The sequence below is a fragment of the Bufo bufo genome, chromosome 9 (genome assembly GCF_905171765.1).
Source record: "Bufo bufo chromosome 9, aBufBuf1.1, whole genome shotgun sequence".
NCBI lineage: Eukaryota > Metazoa > Chordata > Amphibia > Anura > Bufonidae > Bufo > Bufo bufo.
The window spans coordinates 34240753-34255571 of record NC_053397.1 but is presented as its reverse complement, the minus strand read 5'-3'; positions in this window follow the sequence as shown (position 1 = coordinate 34255571).

Below are 14819 nucleotides of genomic sequence, written 5' to 3'. Positions count from 1 at the left end.
GTGCCCCCTCATTTTTGCATATATCTATCTACTCTTTCTAGGTCCTGAGGGTAGGACCGGAGGGTGAGCACCTATCCATACGAAGTAGGGGTGAGCCGCTGTATCTTTTTTCATGTTATGGTAACCCATTGGCATCCCTTGGCTGTATAGTGGGCCACTGATGGGCTTACAGAGGGAGCCTGTGAATAGACCATCATTGTGTTGTACTAGTATGGTAGCTTGTATTAACCACATCGCCGCCACAATGTGATATCACAGTGCAGGGTGACCGGCAAGTGGCTAAAGTAACGTCTTGCTGCAGTAATTTTGATCTGAAAAAGAAAAATGTTACCCCCCAAAAAAGTAAAAAAAAAACTGTGGTACAATACGGTGTGTGAATCCAGCCTAAATTCGTTACTCCTGCCTTATGAAGCTTTGAGAAATGATACTTTTTTTTACCAAATAGAAACCTTAAAAGCTAAACATTTTAAAGGATTCTGTCACCTCCAGAATAATTTTTAAAGTAAGTATACCGCCATGTAGAGTAAAGGCCACAAAACCTAACCATCTTCTGAGAATTCGATTCATGCACGACCGTATGTACAGGGAGTGCAGAATTATTAGGCAAATGAGTATTTTGACCACATCATCCTCTTTATGCATGTTGTCTTACTCCAAGCTGTATAGGCTCGAAAGCCTACTACCAATTAAGCATATTAGGTGATGTGCATCTCTGTAATGAGAAGGGGTGTGGTCTAATGACATCAACACCCTATATTAGGTGTGCATAATTATTAGGCAACTTCCTTTCCTTTGGCAAAATGGGTCAAAAGAAGGACTTGACAGGCTCAGAAAAGTCAAAAATAGTGAGATATCTTGCAGAGGGATGCAGCACTCTTAAAATTGCAAAGCTTCTGAAGCGTGATCATCGAACAATCAAGCGTTTCATTCAAAATAGTCAACAGGGTCGCAAGAAGCGTGTGGAAAAACCAAGGCGCAAAATAACTGCCCATGAACTGAGAAAAGTCAAGCGTGCAGCTGCCAAGATGCCACTTGCCACCAGTTTGGCCATATTTCAGAGCTGCAACATCACTGGAGTGCCCAAAAGCACAAGGTGTGCAATACTCAGACATGGCCAAGGTAAGAAAGGCTGAAAGACGACCACCACTGAACAAGACACACAAGCTGAAACGTCAAGACTGGGCCAAGAAATATCTCAAGACTGATTTTTCTAAGGTTTTATGGACTGATGAAATGAGAGTGAGTCTTGATGGGCCAGATGGATGGGCCCGTGGCTGGATTGGTAAAGGGCAGAGAGCTCCAGTCCGACTCAGACGCCAGCAAGGTGGAGTACTGGTTTGGGCTGGTATCATCAAAGATGAGCTTGTGGGGCCTTTTCGGGTTGAGGATGGAGTCAAGCTCAACTCCCAGTCCTACTGCCAGTTTCTGGAAGACACCTTCTTCAAGCAGTGGTACAGGAAGAAGTCTGCATCCTTCAAGAAAAACATGATTTTCATGCAGGACAATGCTCCATCACACGCGTCCAAGTACTCCACAGCGTGGCTGGCAAGAAAGGGTATAAAAGAAGAAAATCTAATGACATGGCCTCCTTGTTCACCTGATCTGAACCCCATTGAGAACCTGTGGTCCATCATCAAATGTGAGATTTACAAGGAGGGAAAACAGTACACCTCTCTGAACAGTGTCTGGGAGGCTGTGGTTGCTGCTGCACGCAATGTTGATGGTGAACAGATCAAAACACTGACAGAATCCATGGATGGCAGGCTTTTGAGTGTCCTTGCAAAGAAAGGTGGCTATATTGGTCACTGATTTGTTTTTGTTTTGTTTTTGAATGTCAGAAATGTATATTTGTGAATGTTGAGATGTTATATTGGTTTCACTGGTAAAAATAAATAATTGAAATGGGTATATATTTGTTTTTTGTTAAGTTGCCTAATAATTATGCACAGTAATGGTCACCTGCACACACAGATATCCCCCTAAAATAGCTAAAACTAAAAACAAACTAAAAACTACTTCCAAAAATATTCAGCTTTGATATTAATGAGTTTTTTGGGTTCATTGAGAACATGGTTGTTGTTCAATAATAAAATTAATCCTCAAAAATACAACTTGCCTAATAATTCTTCACTCCCTGTATTTTGCGATCCGCAAAAAATACGGATGACGTCTGTGTGCATTCCGTATTTTTCGGAACAGAACAGCTGGTCTCTAATAGAACCGTCCTATCCTTGTCCATAATGCGGACAATAATAGGACATGTTCTATTTTTTTACGGCACGGACATACGGAAACAGAATGCACACGGAGTAACTCGTTTTTTTGCTGACCCATTGAAATGAATGGTTCCGCATAAAAAACTGGAACGGACATGGAAAGAAAATACGTTTGTGTGCATGAGCCCTAATCCTGAGATGGTGCTATGCTTGCATTGAAGCTGATTTTGGAGGTGGCGGACTCTCTTTCAGACCAGGCAAAGGTAAAAATTACAGGGCAAAGTCTAAAATGCTAAACAAGTTTAATGATTAAAAAAAAAAAAGTTGTACAATAACAAAACACAGACACAACCTATGATCTGGGAAGAATCCAGCATTTTTTTCTTATTTAGTGAGGGGGCCTGTCTGTCGACTGTGGCCATCATACGGTACCCCACTCGAGGATACAATCTCACTTGTTGGTTACATACAGTATGCATTGTGGCACAGAGCTTCATGGTCACACATACTGTTCGTGTGTATGTTATAGGGATCGACCGATATTGATTTTTTAGGGCCGATACCGATAATTTGTGAACTTTCAGGCCGATAGCCGATAATTTATACCGATATTCTGGGAATTTTCATTTTTGAGAAAAAAAAAAATTCCTACACAAATCTGCTGAAAATTAATATGTTTATTGTTAATGTGTATTTTTTTTGTTTATTGTTAATGTGTATTTATTTATTATTATTTTTTAAATCTTTTTCATTTATACTTAATATTTTTGTGTTTTTTTTTTACTAACTTTTAGCCCCCTTAGGGATTAGAACCCTTGTCCTATTCACCCTGATAGAGCTCTATCAGGGTGAATAGGATCTCACTCTGTCCCTGCTGCTCTGTGCTTTGTGCACACAGCAGCATGGAGCTTACCATGGCAGCCAGGGCTTCAGTAGCGTCCTGGCTGCCATGGTAACCGATCGGAGCCCCAGGATTACACAGCTGGGGCTCCGATCGGAGGAGCAGGGGAGAGGGGACCCTGTGGCCACTGCCACCAATGAGTAATACTGGGTGGGGGGGGCGCACTGCGCCACCAATGTTTTTACTATTGGGATGGGGGTGGGGGGCGCACTGCGCCACCAATGATTAATACTGGGGGGCTTAGGGGGGGGGGGGGCGCACTGCGCCACCAATGAAGATAATTCTCTCATTTATTCATATACAGGAGGCGGGAGCTGGCTGCAGAATCACATAGCCGGCTCCCGACCTCTATGAGCGGTAGCTGCGATCCGCGGCACCTGAGGAGTTAACTACCGCGGACCGCAGCTACAGCTCATAGAGGTCGGGAGCCGGCTGTGTGATTCTGCAGCTCCCGCCTCCTGTATATGAATAAATGAAAGACTCATCTTCATTGGTGGCGCAGCGGCCACAGCCCCTCCCCTTCTCTTGTCCTCCTTCCTCTCATTGGCGGCAGCAGCAGCACAGGGGGAGGGAGACACTACTTCCTTCTCCCCTGTGCTGCGGAGGGAACACAGAGCGCTGAGAGCAGCGTGTTCTGTGTTCCCAATATGTTATCGGTATATCGGCAAAATAGATGCCGATACCGATAACGTTCAAAATCCTCAATATCGGCCGATAATATCGTCCAAACCGATAATCGGTCGATCCCTAGTATGTTATCTATAGCAATGGAACAGTCTCTACATTCAGTTTGCAAAATATGTTCACAGACAGTTGTCATTGGTAACAGGACAGTCTCTACTCCACAGGTGGTTGCCATCGGTAACAGGACAGTCTCTAAACTCCACAGGTGGTTGCCACTGGTAACAGTGCAGTCTCTATACTCTACAGGTGGTTGTCACTGGTAACAGGCAGTCTCTATACTGTACAGGTGGTTGCCACTGGTAACAGGACAGTCTCTATACTCCTCACACAGTGCAGTTATATCAGGCAGTTGCACCTAGCAGTAGGACAGACTTTGAACAGTTGTTGAACAAACACCAGTGGTGTGATTATGTGGCTTGCTACCTCATGTATGTATACAGTACAGACCAAAAGTTTGGACACACCTTCTCATTCAAAGAGTTTTCTTTATTTTCATGACTATGAAAATTTGTAGATTCACACTGAAGGCATCAAAACTATGAATTAACACATGTGGAATTATATACATAACAAACAAGTGTGAAACAACTGAAAATATGTCATATTCTAGGTTCTTCAAAGTAGCCACCTTTTGCTTTGATTACTGCTTTGCACACTCTTGGCATTCTCTTGATGAGCTTCAAGAGGTAGTCCCCTGAAATGGTTTTCACTTCACAGGTGGGCCCTGTCAGGTTTAATAAGTGTGATTTCTTGCCTTATAAATGGGGTTGGGACCATCAGTAGAATTTGTATTATGGCAAGAAAAAAGCAGCTAAGTAAAGAAAAACGAGTGGCCATCATTACTTTAAGAAATGAAGGTCAGTCAGTCAGCCGAAAAATTGGGAAAACTTTGAAAGTAAGGGCTATTTGACCATGAAGGAGAGTGATGGGGTGCTGCGCCAGATGACCTGGCCTCCACAGTCACCGGACCTGAACCCAATCGAGATGGTTTGGGGTGAGCTGGACCGCAGAGTGAAGGCAAAAGGGCCAACAAGTACTAAGCATCTCTGGGAACTCCTTCAAGACTGTTCGAAGACTATTTCAGGTGACTACCTCTTGAAGCTCATCAAGAGAATGCCAAGAGTGTGCAAAGCAGTAATCAAAGCAAAAGGTGGCTACTTTGAAGAACCTAGAATATGACATATTTTCAGTTGTTTCACACTTGTTTGTTATGTATATAATTCCACATGTGTTAATTCATAGTTTGATGCGTTCATAGTCATGAAAATAAAGAAAACTCTTTGAATGAGAAGGTGTGTCCAAACTTTTGGTCTGTACTGTATGTGAGCACTTTAAGGGTACTTTCACACTAGCGTTAAAGTTTTCCGGTATTGAGTTCCGTCATAGTGGCTCAATACCGGAAAAAAACGCTTCAGTTTTCCCCTAATGCATTCTAAATGGAAAGCATTCTGTTCAGTATGCATCAGGATGTCTTCAGTTCAGTCACTTTTACTGTACTGCGGCAGAGAAAATACCGCAGCATTCCGGAATTCCGGAACACATGCTGGATCCGGGATTATTTTCCATTGAGATGTATTAATGCCGGATCCGGTACCAAGTGTTCCAGAAAAACTGATAAATTTTTCCGATCTGCGGATGCGCAGAAGCTTAAAAATGTAAAAAAAATAAATACCGGATCTGTTTTTCCGGTAACACCGGAGAGACGGATCCAGTATTTCAATGCATTTGTCAAACGGATCCACATCCGGGTTTGGAAACAAATGGTATCCATTTGCACACAGATTTTCGTATCCGGCAGGCAGTTCCGGCAATGGAACTGCCTGCCGGATTCCTCTAACGCTAGTGTGAAAGTACCCTTATATGTTACGTGTGACAACATGTGAAGTGCCTTAAGCCACTTTGTGACGCCAGCGTGATACTGAAGTATCGCATTCAGTGCTGTGGGTTAGCCGTCCTGAGTATCGTGCCCTGTAAACTGTGTGTGGTGATGTCACAGCCGTTTTGCGGACAAAAATAGACAGTTCTATTTATGGGCGGCCCATTCCGGTCCGCAACCGTGTTTTGTAGATCCACAATTTGCGGACCGCAAAACACAACACGGTCTAAGGCCTCATGCACACGAATGTATTTTCATTCTGTGTCCGTTCAATTTTTTTTTTGCCGACCGTATCTGGAACCATTCATTTCAATGGGTCCGCAGAAAAAACTGAAGTTACTCTGTGAGCATTCCGTTTCCGTATGTCCGAATTTCCGTTCCGCAAAAAAATAGAACATGTCCTATTATTGTCCGCATTACGGACAAGGATAGTACTGTTCTATTAGGGGCCAGCTTTTCCGTTCCGCAAAATACAAAATGCACACTGACGTCATCTGTACTTTTTGCGGATCCGTATTTTGCGGACCGCAAAATACATATGGTCGTGTGCATGAGGCCTTAGCCTGTAAAATCAGAGATAGAGGTAGGAGGTAGGATGGAAGACTTTAGATATGATTCACTAGAAGAGAACATGTCATTATATGCAGGGGACCTTCTGATATTTTTGGGAAATCCATATTACATAGTGGTAGACATTCTACAAGTTCGGAACATTTTCAAGATTGGTAATAAATTGGGAAAAAAAGTAAAAGCTGGCATAAGTCAGCGCTAGAGTAGAGGCAGGTAAATTGGATGAAGAAGGAGATGCTACGGTGAGGTACATAGGCTGCTTGATTAGTTTAAAAAAACTTAGGGGGTCATTTATCAAACTAGTGTAAAGTAGAACTGTAAAGTAGATTCCTCCTTTCATTTTCCAAAGGAGCTGTCCAAAATGAAAGGTGGAATCTGATTGGTTGCTATGGGCAACTAAGCCAGTTTTACTTTACACCAGTTTGATGAATGACCCCCTTAGAATTTAAAATGTAGAACTTAAAATTTAAGAATTTTCTAGAAATGTGTTGGAAAAGGTCCGACCTGGCATTTTTAGAATAAGCAAGATTCATCAACAGGGCAGGCACCCTGTGGATACCCTGCCCAGTATAGCGATACTGGAGCACTGCTGGCACCGTGCATCAGTATTACCAGAGCTCCATTAATAAAGATCTGTTATAAAGTTTTGTCAAGCATAACCTGAATAAAAAATAAGTAAATTTGTTGGCTCTCTCAGTGGGGCCTAAACTACATTGTTATAGGGCCCTATGATTTCTGTGTATGCCTGTCATGAAAGCATAGGGAACAGTGCAGCCCTGTGGTCCAGCCGCACCACTATTTTTACCTACTTGCATGATCTGTCCTAAGTGACGGCCCACAACTGGACGGCAGTCCCTTCTTAGGCTACTTTCACACTAGCGGCACGGACCTCCAGCAGGCTGTTCCGTCGGGTAAGCAGCCTGTCGGATCCGTCCTGCCGCTAGTGAACGTGTGCCCCCGGACTGCCGCTCCATTCCCATTGACTATAATGGGGGCAGGCGGAGTTTCGGCGGAGGCACGGCAGCGCATGGTGAGAGGCTGCCGGAATAAATGTCGGACATGTCATAGTTTTATTCCGGCAGCCTCTCGCCGTGCGCTGCTGTGCCTCCGCCAGAACTCCGCCCCCGCCCCCATTATAGTCAATGGGGACGGTGCGGCAGTCCGGGGGCAAACGTTCACTAGCGGCAGAACGGATCTGACCCGACGGAACAGCCTGCCGAAGGTCCGTGCCGCTAGTGTGAAAGTAGCCATAGCTAAATGGAGGAGCCTCAACCAAATAGGAAAGAGTAGGGAGACAGGAAGAGTTGAAATCCAGACCAGGATCCAAAATCAGATGCAAATACACAGCAAAGTGAAACCAGGAGAAAACGTCAAAGTCAGCAGGCAAAGGTGAGGTCATAAACTAGCAATCAAGTCAAATACCAGGAGGTCACATCAGAGGCAAAGTCAGTAAGCAGAAGCAATGTCAGCGTCAGCAGGCAAAGGTTTGATCCAGAGATTCAAACACTTAGAAATCTAGTGAGGAATTAGACGCGGGAACAGAGCCTGATTGGCCCGACGTGTCATTGACCCCATGTCACTGGTCTCAAAGCCTATCATTGTGCCCAGTAATGTAGCAATGGAGGCTGGAATGGAGGTCTAGCCTCTTCAGCGATGAGTCCCGCTTTTGTCTCGGACACGATGATAACCGGAGATTGGTCTGGAAACCATGTGGGCAACGTCATGAAGAGGCCTTCACAAGGGAAAGTCACACCGGTCCTACTTCCTGGATTATGGTGTGGGGTGTAGCCAGACCCCTCTAGTCTTCATTTCAGGTACTCTAATAGCGTTACATTGAACCAGTAGTAAGGCCATTTCTCAAAAGTGACAAAGGATCCAGTGTTCAACAGAACAACACCAGGTCTCATGTTGCTCATACTACCGTGAGCATCGAGCACATCTGGAACGTCATTGGTCGGCAAATTGAAAAATCCACTTTCCATAAAAAAATCCAGACATTACCCCCTTAAGGACTCAGCCCTATTTCACCTTAAGGACTTGGCCATTTTTTGCAAATCTGACCAGTGTCACTTTAAGTGCTGATAACTTTAAAACGCTTTGACTTATCCAGGCCATTCTGAGATTGTTTTTTCGTCACATATTGTACTTCATGACACTGGTAAAATGAAGTAAAAAAAAAATAAAAAATTTTTATTTATCAAAAAATACCAAATTTACCATTTTTTTTTACAAAATTGCAAATTTCCAAGTTTCAATTTCTCTACTTCTATAATACATAGTAATACCTCCAAAATTAGTTATTACTTTACATTCCCCATATGTCTACTTCATGTTTGGATCATTTTGGGAATTATATTTTATTTTTTGGGGATGTTTCAAGGCTTAGAAGTTTAGAAGCAAATCTTGAAATTTTTTCAGAAATTTTCAAAAACCCAATTTTTAGTGACTAGTTCAGGTCTGAAGTCACTTTGCGAGGCTTACATAATAGAAACCACCCAAAAATGACCCCATTCTATCCAGTTACAAAGCAAGGGTTAACAGCCAAATCAAACTCAATATTTATGGCCCTGATTCTGTAGTTTACAGAAACACCCCATATGTGGCCGTAAACCGCTGTACGGGCACACGGCAGGGCGAGAAAGGAAAGGAATGCCATACGGTTTTTGGAAGGCAGGTTTTGCTGGACTGTTTTTTTTTACACCATGTCCCATTTGAAGCCCCTGATGCACCCCTAGAGTAGAAACTCCATAAAAGTGACCCCATCTAAGAAACTACACCCCTCATGGTATTCAAAACTGATTTTACAAACGTCGTTAACCCTTTAGGTGTTCCACAAGAATCAATGGAAAATAGAGATACAATTTCAAAATTTCACTTTTTTGGCAGATTTTCCATTTTAATAATTTTTTTCCGGTTAGAAAACATGGGTTAACAGAGAAACCAAACTCAATATTTATGGCCCTGATTCTGTCGTTTACAGAAACACCCCATATGTGGTCGTAAACTTCTGTACGGGCACACGGCAGGGCGCAGAAGGAAAGAAATGCCATACGGTTTTTGGAAGGCAGATTTTGCTGGACTGTTTTTTTTGACACCATGTCCCATTTGAAGCCCCCCTGATGCACCCCTAGAGTAGAAACTCCAAAAAAATTGCCCCATTTTAGAAACTACAGGATAGGGTGGCAGTATTGTTGGTACTAGTTTAGGGTACATATGATTTTTGGTTGCTCTATATTCCACTTTTTGTGAGGCAAGAAATAGCTGTTTTGGCACCGTTTTTATTTTTTCTTATTTACAACATTCATCTGACAGGTTAGATCATGTGATATTTTTATAGACCAGGTTGTCACGGATGCGGCGATACTTAATATGTATACTTTTTTTATATTTATGTAAGTTTTACACAATGATTTTCTTTTTTGAAGCAAAAACAAATCATGTTTTAGTGTCTCCATAGTCTGAGAGCCATCATTTTTTTCAGTTTTTGGGTGATTACCTTGGGTAGGGTATGATTTTTGCGGGATGAGATGACGGTTTTATTGGCACTATTTTGGGGTGCGTGTGACTTTTTCATCGCTTGCTATTACACTTTTTGTGATGTAAGGTGACAAATTTTTTTTTATTTAGCAAAGTTTTTATAATTTTTTTTTACGGTGTTTATCTGAGGGGTTAGGTCATGTGATATTTTCATAGAGCCGGTCGATACGAACGCGGCGATACCAAATATGTATACTTTTTTTTTTATTTATGTAAGTTTTACACAATAACAGCTTTTTAAAAATAAAAAAAAATGATGTTCTTGTGTCTTCATATTCTGAGCCATAGTTCTTTTATTTTTTGGGCGATTGTCTCAGGTAGGGGGTCATTTTTTGCGGGATGAGGTGACGGTTAGATTGGTACTATTTTGGTGGGCAAACGCCTTTTTGATCGCTTGCTGTTGTACTTTTTGTGATGTAAGGTGACAAAATGGTTTATTTAGCACAGTTTTTTTTATTTTTTTTTTACGGTGTGCATCTGAGGGGTTAGGTCATGTGATATGTTTATAGAGCCGGTCGATACGGACGCGGCGATACCTAATATGTATACTTTTTTCCCCCCCTATTTTTTACCAATTTTTATTTGGGGAAAATTACGTTTTTGTTTATTTTTACTTGAAACTTTTAATTTTTTTTGGGGGGGGGGGGACTTTATTTTTTCAACTTTTTTTTTTACTTTATTTTTTGTTCCACTTTGGGACTTGAACTTTTGGGGGTCTAATCCTTTACAACTTCTGTATTGGAATGCATTTGCTGTATGAGTAATACTGTGAGTATTACTCATACAGCTTCCGGCCTGTGAGATGGGGCTGGATCTCACAGGCTCTTCACCGGAAGGCAGCGCGATGCCTTCCTTAGGCATCGCGCTGCCTTCCATGCCATCGGGTCCCCCCCCACAGCCCCATGGGGACCCGATGGCACCGCCGCAATAGGTAAAAGCCGCAAACCGCAGGTCTGAATTGACCTGCGGTTTGCGGCGATCGCCGACACGGGGAAGGGGGGGGGGGGTCACGGGACCCCCCAGCGCCTGCTCAATGATTTGAGCAGGCACCGGGTTTTGATCACCGCCCGCCGGGCGACGGTGATCGGAACTATACATGACGTACCGGTACGTCATGGGTCCTTAAGGACTCGGGATCCATGCCGTACCGGAACGTCATGGGTCCCTAAGGGGTTAAATACATGTACAGTCTACATTTTGGACCCTCACATAATGGTCCTTCATCTTACATCATTGGTCGGCAGTTGCAAAGGCAGCTGTCAGTAGCTGATCTTGATGATTTGCATGCCCAAGTGCATTCAGCGTGATAGCATGTCAAGTATTTCTGTGTCTGGTGCTCATACTCAATACTCAAAGTCGAGATGTTTTGAATATTTAGTTTCTATTTTTTTTAGCACTAAGGCTGGGTTCACATGACATTTTTACCACCCGTTTAACGTATACAAAAACATATGGAAGTACTCACAAGTATGCAGAAGGGGTAAGTACAGCTCTTAACTCCCCCGCCTCCTGCACCCCATCTGCAGATTGCCCCTCACTCACCAAGTTACACTAATACTCTCTGCTCTGCATTGATGAGGGACAATCACCCCGAAACTGCTGTCTGCAGATGGGGTGCTGGCTTATTTAATAATGAGTAATGTATGAAGGCCTAGTTAAAGGGTCAAACATTGACTTATAGGATAGCTACCTTACATCTGGTGCTATCGCAGATGAAAGAGTCATAAATACTTCTAAACTGGGATTATATGATGAGATAATCAGATTGCAGACAAGGTTATGTTTGTAAATGAATAATCATATCATAAAGACAAACCACAAAGCTCAACTTTGCTCTATTTAATAACATTTCTGCAATGTACAAAAAGAGCTCTTCTCAATGAAGGTGTCCATAGAGGGAAAGGAATTCAATATAGGGGGTACATAGGGGGGAAGAGGGCAATATAGGGGGTACATAGGGGGAAGAGGGCAATATAGGGGGAAGAGGGCAATATAGGGGGTACATAGAGGGGAAAGAGGGCAATATAGGGGGTACATAGAGGGGAAAGAGGGCAATATAGGGGTTACATAGGGGGGAAAAGGGCAATATAGGGGTACATAGGGGGGAAAAGGGCAATATAGGGGTACATAGGGGGGAAAAGGGCAATATAGGGGTACATAGATGGGAAATAGGGCAATACAGGGGGTACATAGAGGGGAAGGATGGGCACCATAGCAAATATCCAAATTATGCTCCCTACTGTATCTGCATCATGTTTTGCATCCTAGGGGGGCCTGGTACTTGTTGTCCGCCCCACTTTCCACCAATGACAAAATCTCACGTGTACAAGTCTGGGGAACGTAGTGGCCTTAACCCCTTGCTCATAGTTCGCTCCTCCGTAAACAGTTCATGAACCCGTGCCGGTGAGTTCCCTGAGGTGCGGCATGTTTCCCTATCTTGCTGGAAAAGGCAGGACATTTCTTCTTCTGCAGCATCACTGCTGGAGAGCTGCAAGCAGTATCAGTCAACATAATCAGACGTGACCAAAGATGCATAGACGTTAACGGGGACCACTTTCAGCATCTTTTGTGATTTCTTGGTAATTAAAAAAAACAATTCACTTGCTCGTTCATCTTATCATACTATCGCTGGAGGCGGGCTACTTTTTCATGGGCCACCCTGTATTATTTTTCTGATTTCTGCAGCCATGATTATCACCTAACTGCTGCAAAACCATCGGCAGTATGTGCTAAAATATCGTAGAAATGTTACAATTAAAATGATTCTTAGGGTAAGCCTTGTAATTAATAATGAATGCTGGGATTGTATAGTCTGTTACAAAGGAGCAAGTGAGGAGCAACTGGAAGAATTTTACTTGGTTGTTGCAGTGACCCAGTGGCCAGGGTTTTGCAGATTTCATTTTATACTATATTTTGTGAATGTTATATAACTCCTGGCTGACCCATAGGGTTAATCCCAGGTCCTTGTCAAAAATCGCCAGGAAGGGGTTTGGCTCCTTTCTGTGTCTTAATAGTTGGCGGATGAGGCATGAGGATATGGCGGATGAACAGCCTGCAAGAGGTGGAGTCCTGTGAGCATCTAGAGTCAGATTTTGGGGTCCAAAGAGAAACTCATGGGAACTTACCAGACTGAGTGAGGAGTGAGGAAAAAGACTATTTATTCAGAAGGTTGAGCAGACAAACTGGAGGGTGCGAGGGAATGGACTGTGGAGGTAGCGCTGATGTTGGGGCTGCTGGACTCCACAGGCCATGGCTGGGTTTCAACAGCCTCAGGCCCCCAGTCATAACATAAGGACAGGTACCCGGAGACAACTCTCCTGGTTCAGCCTGGAATTTATTAATACTACTTAAGAACTGTGCATACAGTACATTGAAATGTGAACGCATTTGGTAATTGCTGGTTCTTCAGTAAAAGTTTGCTACATGTTGAACTGCCCTGGCCTCTCCATTCCATCTGCTGCCAGTTCCTTGCACCTGACAGACATTCAACATCCAGGTCACCCCACCTTCCAACAGACAGGAGACCCCAAACCAGGGGAACAACAGGTGCGTCCCCTACTCCCCTTGCACTGTTCGTAGCCCAGGGAAGCGGTGAAGCAGGACCACCACCACTGTGAGTAGCCCCAGCATCCTCCACTACTACCACTCCTGTCCTCTTCTTCACTACAGGCCTTTACCCGCCGGGCCGATGCAGTGTGATCAGACCTAGGCTGTAAAAATTTATAATGTAGAATATATAACCGCAGGGTACAACTTATATATAGTCATCCATACCTAAAAAAATTATTTCCAAGGAACCAAGACTTGCGTGCTTGCTTTATTTTCCATTAGACATATGATATAACATCAAGTGCGTCACACAACATACAGTATGAGCAAAAGTCAACATAACCAAGGCATCACAATATGGCAGGCACAGTAAAATGGCAGCCAAGGCACCAGGTTAGTTTGTGACTCCCACTGGCGGAGTTGGAGGCAGTAATATGTCCTGTAATAAATAAATGTTAGAAAACAATAAGATTCGGCCTCTGAGATTACATAGGAATTTATCCATGACTTCACTAAACAATATTCAATTTAAGGGTTTTTCGATTATAGAATTTTGCCTTATATCATCGACATGTGCCCTAAATGTCTGATCAGTGCGGGACTGACAGCTGGGAATGGCACTCGATATAAGAAAGGGGGAGTCCTGTCTCCAATCAGTCCCTGTCTCGGATGAAGTTAGAGTTGAATACGTACCATCGCTCTCCGTTCCGGAGTAATAGCTCCCCCCAGCTCCTAACAGTTACACTATAAAGGGTTTTTCCAAAGGAATACTTAAAAGGCAATCGGAAGGCAATTTTTTTATGATTGCATGTTACTCATTTTTGGATAAAAATTTTTTTTTTCAATTGGCCTTTATTAAAAAATATTGAGCTGTTTTGTCACAAAGGGTTAACTGTTTTTCTAGCTGTGTGACTGGTACTTTCACTTTCACTTTGTGCAGGTCATCTAATAAACCTTATCTCTAAACTACTAAGAGGACATAAACACTTATCTTACTGATAAGAATGTGACTTAAATAAGGACTGAGCTATAATGAGTGTTTAGGAGGTCAGAGAGCAGAGATAAGGAGTCTGTCTGCTCCGGGTCTGACTGAAAAGACAGAAAATCCAAAGACTGCTACTAGAGCATGTCAGCTCTGTACAGATCCATATTTTTAAGACCAAGGTAAGAATTTTTTTTTAGCTTAAAATAAGTACAATGCAATAATAAAAAATACCATAAAGGTGCACATAGCTTTAAAAAAAATGAGGGACAAGGGTTGAAAATAACAAATAATCATTACACACCTCACCGATCCCCCACCGCTGTTGCTGTCCCCGCTGCTCTCCACTTCTTGGTCTCAGGTTTAACACACAGGACATGGCTTGCACTGCCCTGTCAATCATGAGATGAGGCAGTGCTGGTCCTAAGAATTTTATGGCACATTTAGATTTTGGTAGAAAAACCACTAATGGTGGTATTGTATGCCAGCCTCTATCTCGGTCTC